The sequence below is a fragment of the Syngnathus scovelli genome, chromosome 6, assembly GCF_024217435.2.
Source record: "Syngnathus scovelli strain Florida chromosome 6, RoL_Ssco_1.2, whole genome shotgun sequence".
In the NCBI taxonomy this organism is placed as follows: Eukaryota; Metazoa; Chordata; class Actinopteri; order Syngnathiformes; family Syngnathidae; genus Syngnathus; species Syngnathus scovelli.
Genome location: NC_090852.1, coordinates 19,383,014 through 19,394,335, shown reverse-complemented (window position 1 = coordinate 19,394,335; position 11,322 = coordinate 19,383,014). Strand labels below are relative to the sequence as shown.

Here is an 11,322-nt window from a genome sequence, read left to right as displayed (position 1 = left end):
TTGATCATTTCCGAAGCATTCAAGGCAGATCTATCTTCTAATTGTAAAAGCGTTTCACATGCCGAAATGGCTTGCAACTGAGTGCAAAAATGACATTTCCCCCTCTTTGTCTATTCTGTATAAATTTGGTTCCCCTTTTAAACGTTTGGGTGCGCTAAGCTCAAAGCACTCCCAAATCCGGCGGAACCATTTGAACACGCTGCCCGTGTAGCATGAAGATCCATCACACGTCAAGCGTGACCTGAGAAGTTGAGAGCCATGCAAATGTCTCAGCACATTGTCCTGCTTGCGGACGCACACGACCATTGAGACGTGTCTGCCTGACCACAAAAAGCAACTTGCTGCCAGGAGAATTTTTTTTTTTTTTTCTTTCTAAAGCAGCACTGACAGACAGGGAGGAAAGATCAGCTGTGTCCTATGACTCCTGTCTCAGCCTCATGGACGGAATTCTAAGTCGCTTATGATAAATTGGCTTACGAGCAAAGCAGGCCCCCAATAGCGTGGGCAGACCATAAAACAACTTCACTCACCGACAATTTTATTTTCACTGCATTTAACCCCTGAGAGTGATATGTGTTCTTTAGAGCCCTGTGATTAAACAGATATTTGATTCCAGAGTTCTTTTCCAAGCAAGCTTTTCACACATTGTGCTCCAGATTTATGCTCTGGATGAAATTTAATTTGTGAACCCCCCCCCCCCCCCCCCCCCAAATAAAAAATGCTGTTCAAAACATTTAGTTTGTTTATTGTTACTTGGCTAGGACATTTGACCTTAACGGCGGCTGAAGGATTTATATGCACAAGTATTAATCTGCCGAGGGGCCAAAGTGAATCAAATTAAACCTGCAAGCAGAATTATATTGCAAAGCATCTTCTTTTGAATCTAGCCGAGGCTCAATATAATCAATTTAAGATTATTTTAGAGTGGTATTACCTGGATGGAACATTATTTTTTTTAATCAGAATATTATTTTGCATTGTCACGGTGATAAAGCATCACCTACTTAAGAACTGGAAGAACAGTCTTGATGTTATGTTGGTCCTGGCAGTTAACGTTTTTACTTCTACTGGACGGTTTCCTGACCTATTTTTAGTCAAGGCACTAGTTTTACACGCAATAAAAGATATCTGGAATAACTGATCTTGTCTAAATTTATGCACAAGTTTACTCTCTGTGAAATGTTGGCTTCCTCAACAGACTACAAACTGCATATGCACTTGCTTCCAAATAGATATACTATATTTTAAATTCGAATGACGTGCATTTGAAATTATTTGAGTATTTTTTTTTTTGTTTAAACTTGCATGAGGAGTAAGTCCAATGCTTGAACACGAGAGGGGCAATGGGAATTGTCAAGTGGCTCGCAGAGGCCACTAAACTTCCCTTTCCAGTCTTCAGTCCAACACCCTCCAGACGCCGTCTCAGGACTGCCAGTGACAGCAAATGAGACATGAAAGAGTCGCGGGCAGGCCAGAGAAGCAGAGCGCGCACACTCTTGTTTGATGCTGAGGATTTGTTGCCTCATCCGCTGCTACTCCGTGAGGGGACTTGGGGATTTGCGGTCGGCCGGGGATTACAGCGGGCCACGACGGCCGCCGCTGAAGCCGACGATAACGCCGGCCGCTTTCCGACAAGCCCGATTGTACAACTGTAACAACCGTGGCTGGCGCAGGACAGCGGAACTTCAATGTGTGCCCTCCAAGATGATGGCTGTCTCTGTGCTTGTGTGGCTTCTTTCTGGAAGTTCAAGATGCCCGGAGGTGTGCGAGTGGGAGCGGTTGTCTGGCTTGAGGGTAAAGAAAATGGAAAGATTCATTCATGGGCATTGGCAGCAGCACGTATAAGTCTGTTTTATTTGTGATGGACAGGATGGAAGACACACAAGACCAAGGATGTCAAACTCAATTTTTGTTGCGTAGTTATGGTTTCCCTCGTGGGGCCATTCGTCATTAATCATGTATGTTATCACATACAACAGAATCCAACATAAAAAAAAGTAACCATTTTCTAATTTATTTTCAAAGTGGGGTTTTAACATAATGTTGCAATACATCACTGGAAGATCATTTACGATTTGGGTATTTTAACAAGAAATATTGAGTTGACGCACGGGTTGACATTTCGGGCCACATAAAATGATGTGGCGGCCCAGATTTTGCCCCCCGGGCCTTGAGTTTGACACCTGTGCACAAGCCTGTTATTGGCGTAAAAGAAGAAGCAAACCGAAAGCTCCTGTTGCTTTGATTGGATGATTTAAAAGTTAAATATGACACCACAACCGTTTCACTTAAGGTTGTAATTTACTGTCAACTTGAATGCCCCCGTTTTGTTGTCATTGAAATGGCCACATTGGAATAAGTGAGGCAAAATGGCCACAAGCGGCCAGTGAGGGACAAACTCATCCAAAAAAGCACCAAACCTTGCAAGTCTCTTGAGTTAAGTGATGGATTGTGGCATTTCATTTGGATTGTGCGGTTGCTTTCCGTCTGTTTTTGCAAAGATAACTCGGTCAAGCAAAACAAATACTCCTTACAAATGTTGCCTTTGACATTCAGGAGGAGGAAAGCCAAAGAGCACACTGAGGACAACACATGCACAATGTGAGAGCACATTTTCTATCAAATCGCTTCCTGAACGAATGGGACTTGCGTGAAGCCGACTGAAAAGTGCATCAGTGATTTAACCATCAATAGAACGCATTCATGTTGCACCTTTTAATTTTCAAGGTTCACAAATTTCCGCAATGGTGACATAAGAGCGATGAAGCCGCAGGAGCTGCGTTTCTTGCCCAAGGACACTTGAGCTCGACTGAAAGAGTGCAGTGGATCAAACCCGTAACCTTGTGGACTGCTACGTTGGTACTCGAGATGGCCCAGAATATTTTGCGTCTTTCCACAATTTTATTTTGTGAAAGCATTTTCAAGCAGGCGCACTACAGTGCCCTGGAGAGGCCACACTCCTACGATTTTCTTCAGCAGTTTGCAATGTGAAGCTTGAAAGTTAGACAAAAGTTGGGTTGGGCCACAATTTGATCGTTTTATGTTCATTCTTAGTTGATGAGTTAATTTAATGCCAAATTCTGACCACTATTCTGTGCACATTTAAAAAGTCGAGATGTTTGAAACCATTTTTTTTCCCCAGACCGATAACAGTACGAGTTTTTTCAAACTAATTCCTGATTATAAAACGGCCACAAGGGGCAGGCTAACATTGATATCTAACGCAGGGATTGTCAACAGGTGCTCCGCGGCCCACTAGTGGTCCGTGGCGGTATTGCAGGTGGTCCGCCAAATTGGAAATGGAAAATAATTGTAACATCTTTAAAAATAAAATGGATTCGTTATTTAGACTTTATTGATTTTCCAGCTAATTTTGTAAATTATTTACCCATCAAATGTAGCTGAGATTGCCAAAATAGACCTACCGATGCTAATAAATGGCTTGTATGGGTCTATCCTCCTTCTGTGTAAAATAATATCCTGCCAAAGCGGTTACTTCTTGGTTAAAATGGTGGTCCCTTGGACAAAACCAGTTGAAAACCCCTGATCGAACCGATATCGCTAATGATACCGATACCTAGTATCAATACCCAACCCTCCCTATTTAAAAGTGGCATTTTTTAACAGCATAACATGTTTAATAATGCTTACTGTTTATTCACCACTTTTGTTTTCCCATCTTATCATCCGATTTTGCATTTTGTTTACATCAATGAAAGCCTACTTGCTTCATTTCAAATCCATTGATGATCCATCCACACAAGTGAGCTAGCTCAGGTCTAAAACCAGCCATTGACCTTTCCAGTGCATCCTTATTAGTGATTATTGCTGTGACTGACGTGATGCGAGAGTGCTTCTCGAGTTCACTTTGCAGAGGAACTCTTCCCGACAAGAGCTCGAGTCCTTTGTGATGTGTCGGAAACTAACAGTCTGTGAAAGTTCTCTAAAAAGCGCACACTTGAGTAGCACTTTAATGATGCAGCAAGAAGGGAAAAAAATCGTAAAAAGGAAAGTCTTTTTTAGATAATACAGAAGAGCGTGTGCGATTCATTGTGCCACCATAAGGCACTTTTCTTGATATGAAGTCAGTTTGTGGGTTCAAATATTCATGTAAAGCACCTGCAAGAGGAGAAAGTGCATCTCATTCCACCTTCTTTTCTTGCTTCACCAGAGAACTGAGGGCGCAGTCTTGCAGAAAAAACCTTTGCCGTGATCATGATAATTAAACCTTTCCAGCCAATTTAGTCACACTTCCTTCTTATTATATTGACTATTGCTGCCACTGGTCGGGAGCAGACGAAACTAAGCTAAAGAGAATATTATTTGATTTATGATTTTGTATGGTAGAGCAGTCATCGTTCTCAAATATTCCATTTGCATTCACTGTCACATCTATGGATGATTTTGATTTTCATCCATTTACTCCTTGTAATCCCTCAAGGGGAAATTGGAACTCACACGGGAATTTCTGAAAGTAGCATTTGAAAACTGTGAGTCTCCAGTTTGTCATTTTGTTTCAAGCCTCCTAATTTGGATCTCCAACATGGCGGAAATCAAGCAAGAAAAAGAAAGTGCAAATTTCTGTTTTCAAGTCATCCAAAAAATAAATAAACGCTTTGCTAAAAATACTTGAAACAATTTACCTTCCACCACTCCCCCCCCCCCCCGCCCCTCTCTGTTTCAAGGTAGGCGTGGCCTCACTGTCGACGCCCATGACGTCAACGTAGTTTAAAGTGGGCCGCGCTACCGCCTCAGATGAGCGTCCGCAGAGGAAGAGAGGAGAAGGGGAGGAGAAGGAGAAGAGAAGGGGCCACGCTTGCTGCATCATTGTGCAACTCAGGTCCGAGGAGCAAGCATGTTGGGCTTGTTGCAATCAATCATGGGAAAGCTTGACACCTGCAAGACCCGGAAATATCTCTTTCTCTGAGGCTGCTGACAACTTTGCGTCCCATTCACACTGGGTGAGTTTTCATTCAGATCTTTAATCAAAACGAATGATACAGCGGCGATTGTTGCTCTGACGTATTTGGTTGTTTGTGTTTTTCTACGAGTTGGGAGCGCGCTGTCGTGGGGTTTTTTTTTTTGGAGGGGGCGGGGGGTATCGGGTATGGTGGCTTTGATAAATTGGGCTTTCTATTTAATTGGGCTGTTGGCGAGTCTTTGCTATGGAAGGAGGCGTCGTGTGCCAAAAGAAGGGGGAGAGGGAAAAAAAAAAAGAACGCTGGATCAGCCAGGAGAGCTTTTCAATTTACTGCCAGCACAATTGTGTCAAACGGCTGCCGCGCTCCAGCAACGCTATTAGCTTAAACATACATTTATGCAAATTACATGTTGGTGACTTACAGGCTTGTCAATTGAAGTGCAACAGTGTGCGATTTGGATTCCTCAAGTGAAGCTCTCATTTCCCCCCGAATTGAACACTCAATTACATTTCTTCCTTCTCGTTTCGCTTTAAATTGTCTCCCACGGTCTATTGTACATTTTCCAAGTTTTTCCCTTCTGACTGATGAATGTTCTGATGTCAATCAAAAGAGAACCACGTATTTCGCAACCAAACCGCTAGATGGCGGTGGAGTGCAGGATAACCAAGCTGATTAAACTCCCATTAGTCTCTTCGTCAAAGTCGCCAATTGTCCAATAATGATGTTACTGCATTGTGGGAGAAGAAACGCACCTAATCACACCATTTATCTAAATACTGTGAAATACGCCCACATTGCAGGCTCGTGGCTGCATGTGAACTGGATATTATAGGCACAGCTCCGCATGGCTTCCTCGAAGCCATTAATCATAAGTGAATTATCTGTACATGAGTGCATGTTTAGATTAGTTTGAATGCATCATTGCTTGGAAAAAAATAGTTCACTTTATTTCAGAAGATATTTACCTATTTATTCATTTGAAACTCGACAATTCTCGATTATAGCAGGGAGAAGCAAATAAATCACAAAACCGTTTAAAAAAATATGGATACATAGAAATATTAACCCAAAAAATCCCAAACACCCCAATCGTTCACCTTTTTGCATATAATTATTTAACAATGTTTAATTGGATGCACAATTTGCTGAGCAATTATTTTCCATATTCATGTTTTTTACTGTAATAAATTTTGGGTGGTGTTGCAGTTTGCTGGAAACTGCTTTAATGAGAGCAAGACATTTCCCTCAGGTGTGTATGTGTGTGTGTGCGTGTCTACATGCTGAACAAGAAAAACAAGCTATTGTTAAGAAGAACCTACAATGGCAAAATAAGCAGAGCAAACGTTTTGTTTCTGCTTTGCAGTCTAATAAAAGTCATGCACTGGAAATCCTTCTTATAATCAATATGTGAAACTATTGCTGATGGGTGAGCATCTGAGACAATGGAGGCTTGACATTTCACCAAGGATGCTCTTTGTTGTATTTTCAGTGTTGATTAGAAATTATGGAAAGTTTCTGTGTTGGTGTGACATTTTAACGATTAATTAGGAATAACCACAAGTGTTCCGCTTTATTCGTGTATATGCCAAGGATTGTCTGGTGGAGTTGCCGTGTGGATAATGATGCATAATGTCAAATTTGCAAGGTCAACTCACTGAATGGCGTTTTTGAACACCTCAACATATATTGTTATAATTCAAGTCAGACTTGAACTTGGTTGTTTTGTTCTCGTCTGTCAAAACAGCTCGCAAGCAACGGCTCCGATGACCTTTATTCTGCGAATTAAGCTATTTTTCTGTTCGCCGCTGACTGATAGCTCTTATAATTTCAGCAAAAAGCGCATTGAACGTTGGGCAAACACCCCGGAGCCATAACAAGTGCATTAAGAGAACTTAATGAAATACATGGCGGTCGGGGCTGTACTGTGTTTTGTTCGCCGAAGCTGTGGCATTTACATGTTTGTGAGCAGGGAGGGCAAGTAAAAGACAGCATGTAGCTGGTTGTATACAATAAACACAAGAGGGCCTGACCAATATGGATTTTTATGGCAGATTCTGCAAAATAAAATTCCGATTACCGATTACTTGCAAAAATCAGCAAAAATCAGCCAATTTTTTTTTGTTTTTGGGGTGTATTGAAATGTCACTTTTGTACTCCGAATCAGAATTCAATAGTGATACTTGGAGGGAAAAATCTTTGTATTAATGGTAGCCTTTTTAAAAAGTTCCCCAAGACATCCCAATCCAATATGTGAAGTTGTCTGTCGGCCTGTGCTGTAGTTACGCAATCTTATCCTTTGTGCAGAAAATACAATACATATTGTGCACTACAATCTTTTATTAACAGCAGTCAAAGTCCAAAATGATGATAGATTGCTCAAGCGCCCCGTGATTCAGCTGCACGCCGCAGACATTGTCCGACCTCAGCAATTTAAATTCAGCTTCGTTAGCCGTCTCACCGACCGTGTCTGCATCTGATTACGCTTGCGAGCATTTAATTAATAATTGGACAATTGCCGACGGTCACGTTGGTCAGCCCGGCGCTCTGTGGAGAAACAGATTGCCTCGCTTTGATATGCAAGCGAAGAGCACAAATGGCCAACACCGGCTGATTTTAGAGATAAGGGAGCTCCGGTGTGGCGCCCAAAGTGAACCCGCCTGCAGAGGTGGAATGTCTGAACAGATGAATGAACTCATTAGTTTTCACTCTTGTTTAAAGACAATCGTGTTCCCTCGTGAGATTGCTCTGGAATTTCTGGACGTGCAAGTGTCACTGCTGCCATGAAAGCTTTTTCGCAGTCACGCATGTTCAGTTGAAAATCTCACGCAACATCTGTTTCCCAGCACGGGGCGTCGGAATGAGCTGCGACAAAAGCCTCGGCCGGCGCCCGCGTCTGGGATGTGTTGTGCTTTGTCGATAAGGCTATCATTCATCGTTAGGCCTGAGACAGCAAAAATCCTCTCTCCATCATCATCAGGATCTCTACGCCCAGTTCCCCTCTTGCTTGCGCATCTGCAGATCAGATAAACAGGCTTTTATCACTAATTATGGAGGAGTTAAAAAATGTAATCCACTTGGCTAATTGATTTCCACTGTGGTCTCCAAAGTCTGGCCAGGGGACAGCTTGCGGCCCGCAGCTTGTATTTTGTTGTCCCTGTAGAATGTTCGAGCAATACACTGAAACGTCGCCCCCTTTTGACCATTTTAAAAGAGCTAATACGGGCTAATTAAATCAGCCTGTTGATGAATCATTACTTAAATGTCATACAAATGCTGAAACAATTTCATCACTGTACAATAAAACAAACATAAAACATAATTAGACTTTATTGCATTTAACAAGGTAGGCTACTCCTTAGGAATTGTATTTTTTGCACGATTGGGAGATTCAACTTTGGTTTTGGCCTGCCTTTAATATTCTAGCAATCTCACGCAGCTAAGCAAAATATTAGCCACAACTCTCTATGATGCTCTTGGAAATACATCCACACTAAGCCAATTATGTCAAGGTACTAATGATGTGGCGATGTCAATTCCAACTGAGCTTTAATTATCTTTCCAAAGGCCGAAGCTTTCATCATTTGTATTGGATTTTATTAGATGTGGCTATTTTGCTGTATAGTATAAAAAAAACACACTGACCGTTTGATTATATTTGACAACATAAAAAGGTTAATAAGAGGCCTAAAAAAATCCCTGCTAAACAATGACATCTTTTCCCAACATCCAACAGCGGTGAAGATTCGTCAAGGTCCTAAATTAACGTCTCGCCGCCGTTCCCTTATCATCAAACATTATTTAATGAATATTGAATAATTTATCAGGCAAGCTAACAAAAGAGTCTCAAAAGGTGAGGATGAACTATAGGAGCCGGCTTGATCAAGTTTTAAAGCTCATCTGATGAAATGTTTCATTAACATGCAAAGCTGACCTGAGCGTGAACTATTTGCGGTCACGTGATCATGATGTCTGTAATTAGACTTTATATTTGATCCCAGTAGCGTGATGAATGGTTAGCGTGACGAGCAGAAGATGAGTCATGTTGCGGAATCAAATTCTGAATACTTTCTAGAGTGGTGGAAAAAAGAATATATGAAGAGATATAAAAATAAGAAATGCGTCATGCTGACTCACTGCGTGGCTCAAGTGTGGCTTTTTTGCAAGCGTCCTCAGATTAAGCTATAAAGGGAAACCTAATATAGATTTGCCGAGATTCACCCTCATTTCTTGATCTTCAACTCAAACGTTATTGATCTTAAATCCAAAGGAAACAATGCTGCCATCTACAGGGATCAACTTGTAATTACTTAGACAAAGCTAGAAAAAAAATACAAAAAAACTACAAATGTCAACGTGACTGAATAAATGACATTAAAATCCACCTTGATTAAATGGACCTGCTGCAATAATATTAATAATAATCGAAAAAAATAGGCTAGTTTTGCAAACTCTCACAACTTTTCACATTTATTCTTTTCTATCGGAATTGGCATCATCCTAAAAAAACAATCTGTATTGCTCGTTTGACGCAGCTCTCAGTGGCTGTCGATAAAACAAACAAACAAGGTAGAATTTTGATCCATCTGAAATAATGTGTCTTTCTTTGGATTTGACTCAAAATGGAAGACGCAGGCACATCATTGACATGTAGCATTGTATCCATGGCCTCACCTCTTCCATCAGTGGCAGCAAGTCAACTCTGGCCCATTTCCAAAGTCCATTGATGGATTTCCGTGTTCTCATGGAGGCAATTTTAGCCCAATGACACAAAGTTGTCGCATGCTCTTATTCCTCAGCCTCGCTCGCGTGTGATCAATGAGCAACTGTCAAGACGGTGAAGGGAGCTCACATTAAAGGACATCCGGAGTTTGGATGCGGAATAACTGCCCACTCGACACGGGTGGAGGAGGGGGGGGGGGTGCCCTTTTGAATAATCCAGCAGCGTGTCGCAGCTCCTTTGGGCCCACGCTTGTGCACTCGGAGACGTTCAGGGCACTCGGGACATGCCGCCATTAGATCATGTCTGCCACCTGCGATGGTGTTTTTATGTGTCTGTCACATAAGTGTGCACACCCTTGTTTATGTAAAAAAAGCTATAAATGGACATGAGCTCCCCTCTTATTCATTTCAAAATGTTTTGAAAGCAATCTCTATAAGGCTCACCTTATTTTGCAGCTTGTTCTTTCTCGACCGTTTCTAATATTCCATCTCTCACTCGCATAGCCGCACTGAACCAAAATATAACCTTTTGCTTTTGCATCAGTTTTTTTTCTGTGTACCAAAAAAAAAGGCCAAGTATTGTTCAATTCTTTCTAAATTTTAAAATGTCACTCAGGCACATCTGTACAATAAATCATGCTGTCTGTATAATTAGCATCTTCAAATGGTAGTCGTATGACGTGGATGGGAAATCTTAGCAAATCTATTGATTGATGTGTGAGTCACTTAAGCCTTTTGTGTTCATGTTCAGGTGATCGCAGTTTAATAGCACTTAGTAAGAAAAATTTCGGGCCGTCACAGTCAGAAATCTTATTAAATGAATAGCTGTCTGACAGTGTGAATTCGGACTGTGCATTGACTTTAAAGTCGACATTATTGTTAGGAGTTGAATGCTGTGAATTGTCCTGGTGATTAATAGTAGTTTTTTAATGTTTCCGTCTGGGATGTCTGTGATTGGCCATGCATGCAGTCTGAGCGGAGTTGAATTGAGCTGTTATCTTCTGCTCATTTTGAATATATATATATATATATATATTCTGACTAAGTAGGCGTATTTTTGTTCAAAAGGACTGAAGGACATTTAAAAGGTCACAGTGGCAAAATTGGATGTAGAACTTTTAATGCTAATGCATCTGATTTAACTTTCATTTCATCATGTGCGATATGGAGAATATATTTAGATTCAGTGACCATGCCAAGCCATTCCAAAAAAGGCAATGTGCTACACGAGCAGTGAAATGAAGCTAGATGTGAGGAATGTGGTTCTCTCTTTAATTAAGTAAAAGTTATTTTTAGTTAGTGATGGGTGAAAATATTGGAAACATTCTATATTCGCTTCATACATTTTGTGGCATGTTTGTTGGTGATTGATGGGAGAACTTTTATTTTCTTCCCACATATTTTTACATCTGAAAACAAAGCGAGTTTCTCCTTTTTGAGCTGTGAAGGGTTTTCATGTGCACCTAATGCAGCGATGCGTGCAGCCGTGGAGCTTTTCCTCTCTCTTCTTCACACACCGCTTACCAGGCGACATTTGGCTCCAGTATCTCAGCGCCTTGCGTCTCCCATCTTGGACACTGACACAAAATAAATGAAGACGCGCAGAAGAAGACGCAGGGTTCAGAGTTTGAAGGCTGCGTTGCGAAGCTGAGGTGTGAAAGCACTGGGGTGTAAAATTGCC

The 11,322-nt window shown here is 41.4% G+C and overlaps 1 protein-coding gene across 2 annotated transcripts in view; it reads left to right on the top strand.

Annotated features, from left to right (window-relative positions):
* Window positions 1-4,747: 4,747 nt before the first annotated feature.
* megf11 (multiple EGF-like-domains 11) overlaps window positions 4,748-11,322 on the top strand; it is a 56,829-nt gene continuing 50,254 nt past the window's right edge. For both annotated transcript variants that reach the window (XM_049722883.2, XM_049722880.2), the window contains exon 1: window positions 4,748-4,961. The gene's annotated coding sequence lies outside the window, so the exon portion shown is untranslated. The remainder of the gene's footprint in view (window positions 4,962-11,322) is intronic.